The sequence below is a fragment of the Solea senegalensis genome, linkage group LG3 (genome assembly GCF_019176455.1).
Source record: "Solea senegalensis isolate Sse05_10M linkage group LG3, IFAPA_SoseM_1, whole genome shotgun sequence".
Lineage (NCBI taxonomy): Eukaryota > Metazoa > Chordata > Actinopteri > Pleuronectiformes > Soleidae > Solea > Solea senegalensis.
In genome coordinates this window covers 22,787,619-22,803,564 of record NC_058023.1, presented here as the reverse complement: position 1 = coordinate 22,803,564, position 15,946 = coordinate 22,787,619, and the positions used below count along the sequence as shown (strand labels likewise).

Sequence of the window (15,946 nt, the reverse complement as noted above, 5' to 3'; positions counted from 1 at the left end):
TTGTTTGGGCAACACTGCTGAGAGTGGACCAAGCTGACACCAGGAAATGATTCTTCTTTTGACACAAGCAAATCCAATATCACACAAGTACATGTAGGGAGGATGATGATGATGATGATGATGCAGAACTTGCTATGCTTTGAATGCTGATATTAGGGATGACCAAATCCTGATCTCAATCTCAACAGCAACACTTTTCCTTGGTTTACTCAGAATATAAACTGTTATCAAAAGTGATATTTTCACCATTTTGGTTGCAGTTTATTGACATGTACACAAACACAGGAAGATTATATCGTTTACTGACAGTGGGTCTGTTTTGAATGGTGCACTTTACATCTATGTTACACCAGATCTGCTTACTGTTGAATATCTGCCGTTATCGTGTCCTAATCTGGTACATAGGTCGTTTTGGGATGAAAAAAGCTGACAACCAGGGACATCCATAATGCTTACAATACACCATGTTAACAAATCCTTCCAAGGCCTTGTTGCATTTAAATACTAGAATAGTTTCGAGCTATGCATACAGTATACTGTATACTACAGTACAATCCATATCTTGGAGAGGCAACAGGGACATTTTATGTCTGATGTTGTTCCAGGTGTATTATTGTTTGGTCACTGTAAGAACATGGCAGCATTAACTCCCTCTTGTATTTCAAGCACCTTTTTTATGCAAAAAGTTGCTTGTCAGATGATCAGCTGAAAGCTCCTCCCACACCTTTGTGATGTCAGGTTCAAAAAATAAGTCATCTTTTGTCACTATTAGTGCACCAACATCAATCAAAGTCTCCTCATCATATAATCTCATTTGTTCTTCATCACCAAAACCTCCTGCTCTCATGCTCTATATCATCTGTACGTTTCTCTGTAGCTCCCTGCTCAACTGTCTCACTGCAAAGTCGTGATAACAATTCAGTTAACTTTGAACGCGCAGAGGCACCAGTGCAGCAGTCTTTTATATGTCTGTAAAATGTAAATATTTCATCAGGACTGATGTACCAAAACGTGCGGCAAGAGTCCGAGTTTGCATGTGCTTCGTTAGTTTGTCGGTTCTGCGCGGCGGTCTGAGGAAGTGTAGTTCGAATCACGTCTGCTGACTTTAGAGCGACGTGGCCCATGTAAACCACACGGAAAAGATAAAGGACCGAAAAAAGAGTGATGAACGGCGTCTTTTGTGTGTGTTTATACACGCCTAAGAGCCTCAAAAACAACACTCCTGTCAGTGTGTTTGATTTTTTTTCTTTTTAATTGTGTGCGTGTGCACCGATCAGTGGTTGTTTTCGTCTTCACCGTGGATTATAAAAGTCATAGACTGTACAGAAGTGTGGGCCAACTCAAATAAACACTAAACCTCAGCAGCGGCCCCCGTTGCTCCGAGGCGAACACACACGTCTAATACTTCTGCAGTCGAACACAGCAAGCCCCAACAATTCTTAGACGTCTAAATATTTTGACTTTTACTCGTAAATGTGAAAACCATGGAACTCGCAGTCCGGAGTACTACTTTATTGAAAAATACTTTCATGACATAAATATTGACACAAATTACGCATAAGTATGAATGACAGACTCACGTTAGACAGTGTGATGCAACTGTTGTGAGTCTGTGTGTGTGTGTGTGTGTGTGTGTGTGTTTGCAGATGAAATGCAGGCTCATCAGGGTGTGGTGGTGATAAAATGTCACAAATAATTGCACACACTCTATCCTGGTGAACTCCAGATTGTAAAGGGCATGAGAGGAAACATGCTGTTTTACTGGCAGTGGCATGTTAGAGCTCAACAGTCACCCACCTGTCTGTCTGTCTGTCTGTCTGTCTGACTGACAGATGCATGCTATTGGCAGACTTTTTTTTTATTTGCTTTTTATTCTTTGATGCAGACTCACTAAGTGCACAGTGATTGGCAGTTTAAATGAGTGCTTATAGTGTGTGAGCATAGTGGAACATTTAGCTAAGCAGTGGCCTACCCAAGCTTGTTCTTTTAATTCAGGGTGAAATATTTGTCAGCAAAATTTAAAATGTAACTTAAATCTAAACATTTCTTCCTGTGTTAAGACTCTTTACTGTGAACAGTGTATTATTATGCTGTGGTTCAGTGGGTAGAGTCGTGTATGTTAATCGGAAGGCCGGGGAGTGGTTGAACCCAGGCCGCTCTCTAGTCTGTGTGCAGATGTGTCCTTGGGCAAGACGCTTCAACCAACTATACAAACTATAGAAACACAGATCATTTACCATGACTGACCTGGAGGGAACACACACACACACACACACACACACACACACACACACACACACACACACACACACACACACACACAGCCTGCTCACATGTGTGTGAAAAAAAAAAAAGCTTCTTAGTACAGCGTTTATATTGATCTCATTAATAAAAATAATAATCCCAACTCAGGAAATGATTCAAATGAAGTAAGTTTCAAAGCATTTGGGACCTCTGTTCATCCTTGACCTTGAGCAATGGTCTGGACTTCATTTGCAGAACCACTACAGAGCAGTTACAGATCCAGTTCAGGCGATGGGGGCAATGAACTTAAAGCTATACTGGGCAAGATTGCCAGAAAGACAGTTAAAGCAGGGTTTATTGTCAAATTATACCCATACGTATGTTTGTATAAAAGTGTAATTACTTAAATATAAAAAAGTAGCCATAGAATAAGCCTTTAAAGAGTAGTTTCAATAACCTCTAGTACCTGCTCTGACAGACCATTTTTGACCCATTTGTGTTTTATTATTTCCAATGCTGACGTATCAACCTTTCCACCAAAGAAATATACATTCACAGCTGCTTGGTATAACAGCCAACAGAAGAATATTCTCTCTCTGAAATCTTATATGTGTTGGGTACGTCCTGCCGTCTCAGGCCAGATCTACCCAAGACTGAAAACAGCGAAAAATCAAGTTCTCTCTCGGATCACAACAAACTAAGATGCCTGCCCCAGCTTTAAGGTACAAAAACTACATCTGTAGCACCGACATTTGTCCTTCGTCAGCTTAAGATCTGCAGTTGTAGTTTTTATTGTAAGAAGTGGGCTGGTAAATTCCAGTAAGACTTGAAGCCTACATATCAAATATGGCTCACCAAGCAAATAGGGAGGGATGGGAAGGGAAAGTAAGTAAGTAGACCATGGTTGAAACAGTTAATACTGTTGAAAAAAAACCATAGCGGAAGAAGGGAAACTGAAAATAAAACATGAGGAAAGGAAAACAAGGCTATCGCAGAGAAATAATAAAACAATTAGAGACGGGAGGTTGGTATGAAAACAGCAAATCACTGTTGAACCTCTGAACTGTGCCTGGCCTGGAGCCTGCTAATCCACCGGCAGCATCGCTTAATAAGGCATTTAGAGCTTCAAAAGGAAAGAAAAGGCGATGAGGAGAAAATAAGATCAGACACATATGACCCAGTCTTTTATTCTCCTTGGCAAGAATTTCTATATCCACAGTGAATTTAATAATGAGGAAGAACAGCCGGCGTCACGAAACGCTCAAACAAATGTATTTGTCCCGATAACAAATTACGATCTCGTGACTTAACTCCAGCCTCGCGGACACAGACAATAACTTGCAGAAATCGACCAAATAAAATTAACTTCAATAACAGTATCGTCCTGAAGATTTTATTGCGTTTTACCTTTAATGGTGTCCCTTTTGTACCGACCGTGGGCCTGGAGGGAGATTATGCTTTTGTTCAGGCTGTCGGGCTAAGACGACATGACGTGAACTATTTAGACATCCACCGTTGCATGTGGAGCAGGAGGAGAGCACTGGCGTTACCTTCAATCCCCAAAAATATCTCACTCTCTGGAGTCATCCCAACCTGATGACACATGAAGGCAGAGCAGGCCGGACTGTACATGTCACCGCTGACTCCTCTGTGATCTCCTAAATCCCAGCAGGGAAAACAAACATGCTATTTCAACCCAAAAGTCTTAAAAGGGCTTCAGAAATATTTGCCATTAGCGCACGCTGACATTAACAGCTGTTTACTGACTAATCTAGCCGACGTGTTTACCATTACTTACCAAGCGCTGTCTCCAGCTGTGAAATGCCAACGTTTAGTCATGTCATATACTTCAAGTAGAATTCGATTTATTTATTTATTGAAGTACTGATAGTGAATTTGACCTCTGTATTTAACCCTACATCCTTTTTACACACCAGTCGTGAACACACGAGCCGGGTGCGAGACCTGTGGGCAGCGCTTATGTGTGCCTGGGGAGCAATGGGGGATTTGGTGTCTTGCTCAGGGTCACCCCAACCTTTGATCCATGCAAGGATTTGAACTGGCGACCCTCCGGTCACATGCCTCTTGGCCCATTCAAGAACAACAACAACACTTTGTGGAAACACGTATTTAAGGCCACGCTTATGCAGCTCTGTGATAAAAAAGACAGACAAAGTTAAGGTTTTAAGGGTCAGTTACACAATGAAAACACCATAAGGGGAGTCGAATGATAAAAAACAACAACAACAAGTAACCATGAAATTGAGCCAAATTCCAGGATTCTTGTGCCTATTACATTTTTTGTTTCAACACATTTTGTTTCAAAATGAATGTGAAGACCAGAGATGATCAAACTGGTGGATTTGGTGCAGCGGAGAGGACAAAAACAATCAGAACTGTAGTCAAAAATAACTGTTTGTAAAAAGGTTTAAAGGAAAAATTTATTACTTTATGGGGTATAATGACTATTCTTCAAAATAACACCAAAATGTTTTTCCAAAATAGAGTTAGAAACACTCTAATGACACAGACCGGATAGATTTAACAAAACAACATCAAAAAAGCTCAGTAAAACGGAATAAGAGGGACATTATAAGTAAGTATTACATGTCGTGTGAGCTATCAAACTAATGCCACAGTTGTGATTAAAAATCTTCACGGTACTTCTATAAATTTAGATCCAGCTTCATTCATTCAGTCCTTAAACTTGTACTAATAGCTATCTAACTACTATGTCAAATATCAGCTGTGAAAAGGGACATGTTTTTATTAATCAAACTCATCGACAGCTCACTAAAGACCAACTTTCAGTCACATCGTTCAAATCCGAAAGCCAATGATCACAGAATTTGATCGACATAAAGACAACAAAACTGTTGGTGCCCTGAGACTTTTGCACAGTCCTTCTACAACCTTCTGGAGTCTCAACTCAGTAGAACCTCTGGCACAAAATGACTCCTGGTCACCACTAAGCACAAAATAAAAACAGCCCTGACCCATTTGTTTAACCTATTTGTCTAAACCTGCTACCTCAGGACACTTAAAGCTATATCAGTTAGAGACCATGACGTGAATGGTGAGCATGGCAGTTGCCGTGGAGACCCCCGTGATGATGCAGTCAGGGCACTTAGTGATGGGGCTTAGCGAGCAGTATCCCCAACCAACAAATCCTGCAGAGGGATTTTGACATGGCAAAGTCTGAGCCCTAATACTGTCCAAGTGACTCCAGATATTACAGCATGAGAGCATGACGTCATTCTGTATGCTGTATTTACGTGTGTCGCTCATAAATAATCAACATGGTCGTAAAATAATCAATACTCAACTGCTGAAGTCATCAATAAAAGTCTTTCATTGCCAACTGCTCGTCGAGGGAGTTCTCCTTGTAATCAAAGGTACGCTCGATGACAGCATCGTAATTACACATCTACAGGTGGTTTTTGTGGTCCTTAAAATGACTGTAAATAGAAAACCAACGTGTAAATGTGGCTTAGGAAAGCCAAAAGATTACATAAAAAAGTTTTTGAATCTCAACCTCCCACCTAGTTGCTCTGTGTGGGGAAGAAAAGGTGAGGAAAGAAATCCAGAAAGTGTTTGCAGAGATGATCAATAGAACTGTGCAACACATTTTGCATGCAATAGACATTTGATAGAAGAACTGGTTTGAAAATAGATAAACAAAAGGAGTGTCGAGGTCATGATGGGGACATGAAAGAAAATATTTTTGAAAACTGGCTCTGTGTGTACAATTCTGTCTCATTGTAGATATTCATGTCACTTATTCCCATGTCACTATAGAGGGCGATGGTGACAAATCCTTTAAATTTGTATTTCACAATTTGTTCCAAATTTCTTTAGGGTCCGAGTGGGACTTGCGAAAAAGAAGGCTCCACACACATCCGCCGGATCCGCCGGATCCGCCGGATCCGCCGGATCATCCTCGTCGTCTTCCTCCACATCCCTCTTCACTCTCTATTCACCCCCGGGATTTTAAAGTAAGTGCAGGGAAGGGCAGAATTCCTGTCGTAACAGCGAGCTACCCTCTGAATGTATCGCTGCCTCCAGCCATGTGAGTCATCTGCGTTTGTGGTGATTATCTCTTGAGAAAACTAGTTTTTGCACGAGTGTGGTTGCAAATGTAAAGGCATGCCGTGTGTGTGTGTGCGTGCATGAGAGTGATGTTTAAGTGTATGTTTGCCAGTGCAAAGCTGGCATGGGAAGTGGCAGGAGTCGCATGCACAGATCAAACTTGTGTGTGTTGAACAACGACAACAGACAGCTGTGCACACTAAGTGTGTGAGTCTACATGTATGCACATATGTACATACCGACAGGTACACATTCCTTTATCTGACAGTGAAAACAGGCGAGGACACACACCTTGCACTGAGTCTGAACGCAGAGGGCGGCAGGACTTCTAAATAACACACTCTGGTCAACTATTGCTATTCCTGGTGCTCTTATCTAACGACACAATGTTTAAGTCATTTTTTAATTCTAAAGACAGTTTTAGTGCTTGCAAAATGTTTCCCAACAGGACTCTGTAGGTCACTCCCATTTTGTCTCGGTACATAAACAAGACATCCACTGTTAATCTGGATGTGTCTGCGCTGCATCGAGACGTAAATATCTGTCTTGATACGAGTCACCAGCGAATCTCCGGTGGAGGAAAAGCAGCACTTTTCAATTTGTTTTCATTCATTCGCTGCAGCAACCTCAGTCATCTCCACAGCTCCCAGGCTTCTGGTTGCTTAGTAATTAATGACAGATGTGGTAGAGCTGATAACCGCCTTGGTTCAAAACAACTCTGACCTCCTTTGTGTGTTTTTTTTTGACAGAAGTCAGCGAGTCCATCAATTTGCTAAAAAACTTCACCTGAGAGACAAAGATTACAGACAAAGCACACAAGCAATAGAAGCAGATGCTTTCTACAGGACTCAGCCTAACGCAAGTGTCCTACGATGCTGTGGGTGGCCATTGTTGACTTTCCACATTTACCTTGATCTTTATTATTAGTATTTTGGATGAAAACATTAGGCACCACATATTTATTTTTTTTGTTTTACCTCCAGGACTTTGTGGAGCAACGTTTGAACACGTTGGATGTTTTTTTTTTTTGTTCTTGCACGTGCATCTTGTGCATATGTGAAACACATTCCTGCAAATGCTTTCACACAATTCCAGTGACTGATGAAGCACCAAGAAATGCAGGATGACTGCAGGAAAGTAGTCGTAGAAGTAGAAGATTTGAGGTTGCACTCTACCAGTAACTATGTGTCTGCACTTGTGAAATAGTTTTTGTGACTGAGCCACACCAGAAACTCATGGAAATGAATATTTCCATCTCATGTTGCAACTCTAAATAGACAGCTATTAACTATCAAGTTCCATGAAGTCGGGTGTTTTCTGAAAGATTTATTTAAAAGAAAGAGTTTTAAAGCCTAACATGATTTTATCTCACTGTTTTCAAAGTCTAGACAGCCCTTTTAGCTTGCAGTTGGGTTTAAGTCTGCATCAAATCCCACAAATTCAGCACAGTGACAGCAGTATCATCAGGTGACCTGAATTACAGAGCATCTTCAGAGCCGAGCCAAGGTTATCCGGGCCTTCGTGTTTCACGCATGCTGGAATGAGTGAACGCAGCTGTCAATACGTTTTGGCCCGTGAACCCGCGGCGGCACAGAGCTGAAAGTTCAAGTTTAAAGTTGTCTTTATTGTCCTCCAGGGGAAAATTTGCTGTACAGCTGCGGCAAAAGCGCAGCACATGTCAGCAAACCACACTAGAACAAATGACATTCACAAGTTGTCCGACAAGACAGTGGAGGAAGGGAAATTGTCACTTCCTTTGACCTTCTTTCCATCAAAAACTCTACTCAACAAATATGCCTAGCTTTCTGTGATCACCGAGCCTCGTGCAGGAGGAGAATTGTCGCTCAAGGTACTTCCTGAGATTGTAGTGTGTTTTTGTTACTGCTACACTGAGAAACACAGAGAGAGTCGGACTTAATGTATGTGTGAACTCATTTAACAATGGAAGCGAATGTAGTGTGTTGATTTGTTGATAACTAAAAGTTCTAAGCGACAGTTTTTAAACGCACAGGGAACATGCATGCACGGGTGAGCTTTGTGCCACACACACGCAGGGTCTACATGATGCTCAAAGGATAAAGAACTGAGAATCATGATGTTGAGATATTTATACTGCTGCACAGCCTGGCCTATACATTCATGCACTCTTTGTTCATTATTGTTGTTTTGTTGTGACAAATTAAACTCAACCGCCCTCCTGAGCAGAAACATCTGTAAAGCAGCGTGTATAGTTCTGGTTCTATATGGTATAAATTATGACCAGTCTGATCATAGGGAACCACAAGAGAGATGACGATGGGATTCTCTCCCTGCATCTGTGTCTCCAGAGTGCATCTGTTTGAGTGCGTAAACAAGTGAAACAGTCTTGACCAACACCTGTTTATTCCATGTGTGACAGGAAGATGAAGAAGCGTAACATGACGGCGTCCATTCATCTCCTCACACAACAGGACAGACAGACCAAACAGGACTGGCCTCGGTGTTGGATGTCTGCGGTTTTGCTCAAAGAGTGAATGGAAAAGAATCCGCTGTTACTTTGATGTGGTTTCCATTATGCCCTACATCTGACAAGATCCGCTGTGGCGCACACACACGCGCGCACACACACACACACACACACACACACACGTTGAACAGTGGTTTGTGCTTTTGCTTCAAGTTGCCCTCCTTTTTTGTTCATCAGTTTTTTTCTGCTTTTTCTCCACCACTTTGTGGCATTTGTTGCTAAAAGCTTTCCAGAGTGACATTTAAGTCGACTTCACTTCATATCACATCAGCACTTAAATTCTCATCGTGTCCACAGGTCTGATACGGGGTCTGAAGCAGACGGGGAAACTAAGACTGAATAGAGGGGCAGGCCGACAACTGAGAACTGTGTGATCTGAATAGGTCCGAGCAGTACTAGGTTATAATAACCATCCCAATTCAGCCACAGAGATCAGGGAACGCTAATCCAGCATCAATCCTAATAGAATCACAGACACAGGAATAGACTGACCTTGCTTCAGTGTGTATGTGTGTGTTATGGTAGTATTCCCTGGATTAATGGTCCAGATTACCAACCTGGCACCGTGGGTAACTCTCCCTGAGCCCCACAAGTCCAACAGTCACATAAAACTCCACACTTTGTGGAATTCTCCGCTGCACAAACCACACGACTGATCCCAGGACAATATGTCGGAATTATGAAATAATTCTCATTAGAAAGATCTTTAATTTAGAAAGAGGATGTTAAAGGTCGCAGTTAAAAGTCGGGAAGTAATGGAACTTGACAAGGGTCAGAGTTCAGTGAACGACCTCTTCATCTCGCGTGTACGCCATCCTCTCCTCGCCCAATGTGTTTGTTTTGTTTTGCACTGTCTGCTTCCAGCCTCAGAGCCCCACAGTTCCTTGTTAGTTGTGGTGGGTTACTGACTACCCAAGTGTGGATCCAGGTTGTCCCAGCTCAGAAACAGGAAATCACATATGTGTGAAGGCTGACTCCGTGCTGAGAGGAGAGTCTTTGTCATGGCACAGGCAGGCAATGTAGAGAGCACAACCTAAGTAAGAAGACTAATGTTAGGCCTTAGCAAAGGCACAGACTCTATACAGAGAGAGATTAGAGCGACCCTATAATTTCAGGTCTTCTTAAATAGAGCCTGATGTTAATTTAGTAAATTGTAAATATGAAAGAGCATCTGTGTGACTGACGGCTAGTGTCAACCACTAAATCTCAACATTGGAGCCATGGTCACATGATGAGGACATATTCATGTCATAGACATCAAGACACCAATAAGCCTCGGGTAAATAGCAAAATAGAACATAGCCGTGTTGTATATTTTCTTTAAGTGGAAGATCTGTGAGGCCTCAGATTTAATCTTCACATCTCCTCATTTGTAATTACTATTAAATAGCTCTCAAACCACGAGGCGAAGAGACAAGTGGGTCATTAACACGATTAATGAGTCGCACGCATGATCCACATGATCGACTATCTTCTGAGTGGTTATAAAACAAGCATCTCAAGAAGCAACATCAGACAATTACTGAGCTTCTGGAACAGGTCAGAATGAACTTGTTCACAATAAGATGGGCTCTGTTGTTTTGTCCTCCCAGGCACAGCTTGTCATCTGACTGTCATCCTAAAAATCAGTTTCATTCTGACTGTCTGTCCCATGGTTTCAAAACAATGTCTGCCACAGAATTTGCCCTTTGAAACCTACGTGACTTTAACCTCTTCTTCCCTGTTATATCTCTGCAATGACAGGCTCTATGTGCATTATCTTTGTATCGAAATCAAGATAACATTGGCGAGATTCCGCAAGTGTAAGCATCACCGTAGATACCACTGTGTCAGAGTAAATACAGATGGAACCCAACATAAACAAAGGATTTTATTTTTCCCCTCGCCTAAAAAAATGTTGCATTTTAAAGTAAATATCACCTTTAAAAATATGCAGAAGTAGCTTACAAACTCTTGGTTGTAAAGTGAGACTCTGTGGAGTCTCTGCTGTTGTTTGTTTACATAATCACGCTGATTCTCCGGTGCCGCTTTTCAGTGCTTACACTGTTACGGTGTTTTCTACTCCTGCTGGTTTGATCGACTGGTGTTTTAACTGTGTTTTGTGAACATCAGAATGTTTTTTATGAGCCTTTAGCCGAGTCCCTGACCTTTCTGTAGGTATGCAGCATGTCTGTGTTTTATTAAAGTGAGACGTGTCTTTATGACGTGTGACGATGCCCCCGGTGGCGTCAGGGAAGAAGAAGAAGCATGAATTCATATAGCTAGAAATGTTATCACGCCTACTCTCTCACTGGCTATTCTCTGGACAGTGACCAGCTCCGGTCACACATCAGCTCAGCTGGACATCACACAGATCGTGTACTCGCACACAGGCAGGGAAATGTCTGTCAAGTGTCTGGTTCAAGTGATTTGCACATTTGTGTTTACAGTCAAAGCTGCTCAAGAGAGATTCATGGCTGTATTGCGTGTAAGAAAGCAGCATTTGTCTCCATCTGGGTAACAAAAGTGGGCTTATGACACTCGGTAAACAAAGTAAACACACAAAGAGGGAGAGGGAGAGAGAGAGGGAGGTGTGGCTGTGCTCTGAGGTTAAGTTCAAAAAGAGGAAAAGGTTACGGCATTTTTCAGGCCGTTGGCATCAGCGTGTCCTAGGTCTGATTGTGTCCTCCTGTCATGTGTAGATGCAGATCGCTGGTCTGCGCGGAGGCTCCGCAGGCATAGTTGCTGCACAGTACATCACTGAGCACAATAATTGGCCGTACATGCTCATAAATAGGCCACTTTTGCTAAAATAAATTAAAAAAAATAAAATGTGGAAATACAAGACATATTTTCTCTCTCATGGTTAATAAAATAAACCAAATGTTTAAATACTCCATGAAATAAGACTGGAGCACCAATCGTACTTCGGAAGTTTCAAGTCGGCCTTTGTTTTTAAATATTCGAATGCTTTTAATAAGTGGTGGAGGGGGGGGCAGCTGTTTCATGCTTTCAGAAGATGCTTTCAGTTAATATAAATACAGTTCACATGCTTGGTCTTGATATGCAACTCTTTATGTCAGTGGTGTCAAACTCAAATGACCTGGGGGCCAATTAGCATCTCGTTTGGTCAAGAGGGGGCCAGTCTAGAGAAAAACAGTGTTCCGTAGCGGGGTGGGCAATATAAGATATTCATGATGATATGAGACTGAATTTCAAAGTAAAAGAGCTTGTTTTGATATAAAATTGCGTATACTTCACAATAAAAACCTATTTATGATAAATAGATGACGAGGATAACTCTTATTAAAACATCTTAAATAAATGGAATTTAATGTTGAGTGTAATACATTTAATAAAGCAATAATTACAACCGAATGTCTTATTACTATTATAAGAAATATTGCCAGCTAATTAATTTTGTGGTGGGCGGGCCACATGTAATCGATTGGAGGCCAATTTGACTTAATCTGAGATGTACTATCTAGATGCTTAGATATTTAACTTTACACATTTGATATATCAGCTTTATTTTAATTTGTCGTGACAAAAGCATCTCATGTTGAGTCTGAATTTTGTTAAACTGCCAGCTAAATGCAACGCCATATGTAAAAAAACATATTCCTCTTCCAATTAGCCGACTGTAACATTACGTTTATGTGCAATTTGCGATATATTCACACTAGTGTTGTGTTTGCTTCTTCAAACTCCTTTAAAACCACCTTGCACTTGCTGTGTTGTTTTGCTCTTTGTTTAAAAGCAGCCGCGTGTAACACGTCCACGCACATGCTAATGTTTGTTTCAGGTTCCCGCAATGACGACCCTGCGATGAGTTGTGACGTATATCGTGGCACCTATTTACTTCATTAGCTCACATGTTGCAACAGAGAACTCTTGCCTCAACTCCTATGGATCAAACACACACTAGATCGCAATCTTATTTTGCCTAAAGTAGCAGTTTGTTGGAACTCTCGTGCGGACATCAGACCTGCAAGCTAGATTTGAAATGTCAAAGGAACATAAAACTGGATATCATTAATCTTACAGTTACCAGATTTATGAATGAAACTGTTCATTTATGAATGCGTTGTTATCGCAGATAAAGTCATATGTCGTATGATTGATGACTTAAAAAAAAACAAAAGAAACATTTGGCTGTTTGGTCTGATTTTGAATTTCTTAAAGACATGTGCATCATCTCGCAGATGTTCAGTGTTGAGGAGGCGTTGATGCCAGAAGCATCGAATCACACCCAGCATTTGAAATGCAAAGGTGTACGACTAAGGGGGTTACAGGGGTCATATGTTAGGATAGGACAGGACAGGATTAATAAATAAATGCAATACTATGTTGAAATTGAAAGAGTCCAAAAACCAAGCTGCCGTTCGTCTTCCTGTTTGTGTTACTGTGTTTTGTTTTGTTTTCTTTGCCAACGTCCTTTCACCCAGGCTGCCAAAACGAAAAAAACAAAAATCTGCTCAAATTAATTTAGACTACTTACTTTAAAGGTGCCAAGTTTGCCTTAGCTGATAGTTTACTTGCACAGACATGAAGGCCAGTGAAAGTGGAACTGAAATGTGTTGCTGTATTTTTGCACAATTTGAGTGATCAAGGATGTTGTGATAAAGGATGATTGATTGATTGATTGATTAAGCGATCGTACACGTATCAAACAAACCTGTGTCTTGAGGTTCTGCCAACAAAACCTCCACATGTTACACACTGAACCTTTAATCTGCAAATGACACCGTAAACATCAATGTGCTGGCATTATTACTGTAAGTGCATTATTGCATTCATGGTAGGTGGCATGTTTCTCAAACAGTACGGAGTATCTCAGTACGAGACACTGATGCAGATACAGAAATATGGACAAAAGCGACAAAACACCGTTTAATCCACTGTGTGTTTGCAGCTGTACTCAAGCATCTGTTTTTCCTGTCCTATTTCCTGTCACCTTTTATCATGCAAAGTCGAGCTCATTCTACGCCACAACATTTCATGCATGCCACGTCTTACCTCAATTCTGAATATCATCGGACGGCGTTTGGCGCAGAGAGTGGGACGGAATATTTTCCTATTCGAGAGTTGCATGTTAGGTCATGCAACATTAGGTTTCCAGAAATAACTGTTATCATTAAATGTGAGGGCTGCACCAACACTCTATGGATGCAGCTGTAGATCATGCATTTACTGTCAACAGCTGGATCGGCTATTTGAATTTGCAAAGGTTTAATTTGCCTTGACAGGACGTTGACAGCTTATTAGACGCAAACAAACTCACCACCACCGTCCCGCTACACACACACACACACTGGTAATGAAGTTGTCCTGTATGCTCATGTGCATTTGGGTTTTCTCTCCCCCTGCTTTTCATAAATGTTTATACTCCACTGCTGAACTGAGAGATGTTGCACATAAGCACTAAACATATTCTCCGTGCATGAACATTCCATCTCCCCTGCACTCACGCTGGAAGCAAGAAACAATCATAAACTGTGCAGAAAAAAAGGAGATGGAGTTTTTCCAGTTTTCTCAGTGAAGTCAATCCGGAAGAGGGAATATACCGACTAGCCACCAGGGGGCAACTCTGCTGGTTGCACTCTCTGAATGAAAATCAATAGTTAAATGAGCCTACTTTTCATTTAATTTATAATATCAGGAATTAATGTTAATGTCTCATGCACTAGCTTCAGGTCTTCTTCAACAGAACCTTGTAAACCTTTATAGACAATGTTCCCATTTAGAGAAAAATAGACAATGTGGTGTCGTCCAACATCGGCCACATTGTGTTTCTGGAGGCTTCAAAATGGGAATTTAAATTTTTTATTTATGGGTCAACAACATGAAGACAAAACCATGATTTAGCTCATTTGGCCATAGTTATGGTCTTTATTTGATCATTTTATATATATTTAAACTATTGTTAAATTTGCTTTATGCTTTAAGGACGGCTAGTCCACAAAGTAACTTATAAAAGGACGGTCCTGGCATGAGAGCTGCTCCATAAAATCTAAAGTCAAAATTTGTTGATACTGTACCGAGAACAACTGGTCATCTCGGGTTCAGCAGGATTATCCAAAAGCAGTATTCCTGTGAGGTCAACGTCGAGGGAGTGATAGAATTTGTCATTTATGATCTGACTGTAACTTATACTGTACTTAAACACCCACCTCCAGACATTCACTCCTACACACTCTCAAGAGTCTTTGACCAGGACATGCTTTGAAATCCATTCCCACCTAAAATGTATTGAAACACTTATAAATACACAAAAAACGAGAGGGATTGCATATTTCCACCTTTAGTATCTAATGACGCTGAAATCAGTGCGTTATATTCATTTTTACATCTATTAAACTACCACAGTTTGAGCAAAAGGTTTGTGTTGATGCATTTTTACGATCAAATACTCTGCTCCTATAAAGAAGACTGTTTAACAGGAGCATTAATGTGCAATTTAAGGTTTTTGGATTTCATGTTTTTCTTTATCCAATATGCGATCCAGTGAATTTGACCAGTATATATAACGAATACTGTGTAAAATGACAAATCACCACTAGCCGTCACCACTGAAATTGTCAGTTTACTGCATCAGTAATTGTGATTTGGTTTGGCCATGGGCCTCAGAGCTTATGAGGAATTAGCTTTTGACTGTGTTGTCCCTGCATTCCTACCGATAACACCTGTCCAGTGTGAGTGAATGTTAAAGTCACCTCACCTCCTTTGCAGAGTAAAATCCAGTCTAAATGAAGACTTAAGACATGCACCTACTGGCAGGATTTTGTGACATCACAACTAGTTTGGTGCCAGAAGGTTGTTCACTATGCAACTTACATAAGTGTGATATGACCTACCATGAGCAGGCCTGTCCAAAAGTGCCTGAAGTAGATGTGCTTCCATCATAAGACACAAACGATGGCTCAAAACAGTGTATTTTTATACTTTTGTTTGTAACAACATGCTGTAACAGTGTGGCGCCTTAGCCACAGTATTTCATGCTCTATCACATTCACACGGTGCATATATGTGTGTAAACATAGCGACTTAAAGCGGCATAATGACTCCACGCTTCAGACTCGAGGGCATTCCTTGAATGAGTTTCACAGGTTTCAAACAGCCGAGTTA

General features: G+C 41.1%; 1 protein-coding gene and 1 long non-coding RNA gene across 2 annotated transcripts in view; one reads left to right on the top strand and one right to left on the bottom strand.

The window, feature by feature from the left end:
- The window catches only part of LOC122766575, a 43,651-nt gene extending 37,486 nt beyond the window's left edge, over positions 1 to 6,165 (top strand). Inside the window, exon 3 of the long non-coding RNA XR_006360090.1 lies at positions 6,103 to 6,165. This is a non-coding gene — a long non-coding RNA (uncharacterized LOC122766575). The remainder of the gene's footprint in view (positions 1 to 6,102) is intronic.
- Positions 1 to 15,946, bottom strand: part of ntf3 (neurotrophin 3) — a 34,020-nt gene that overhangs the window by 9,605 nt on the left and 8,469 nt on the right. The gene's annotated exons all lie outside the window — the stretch shown is intronic.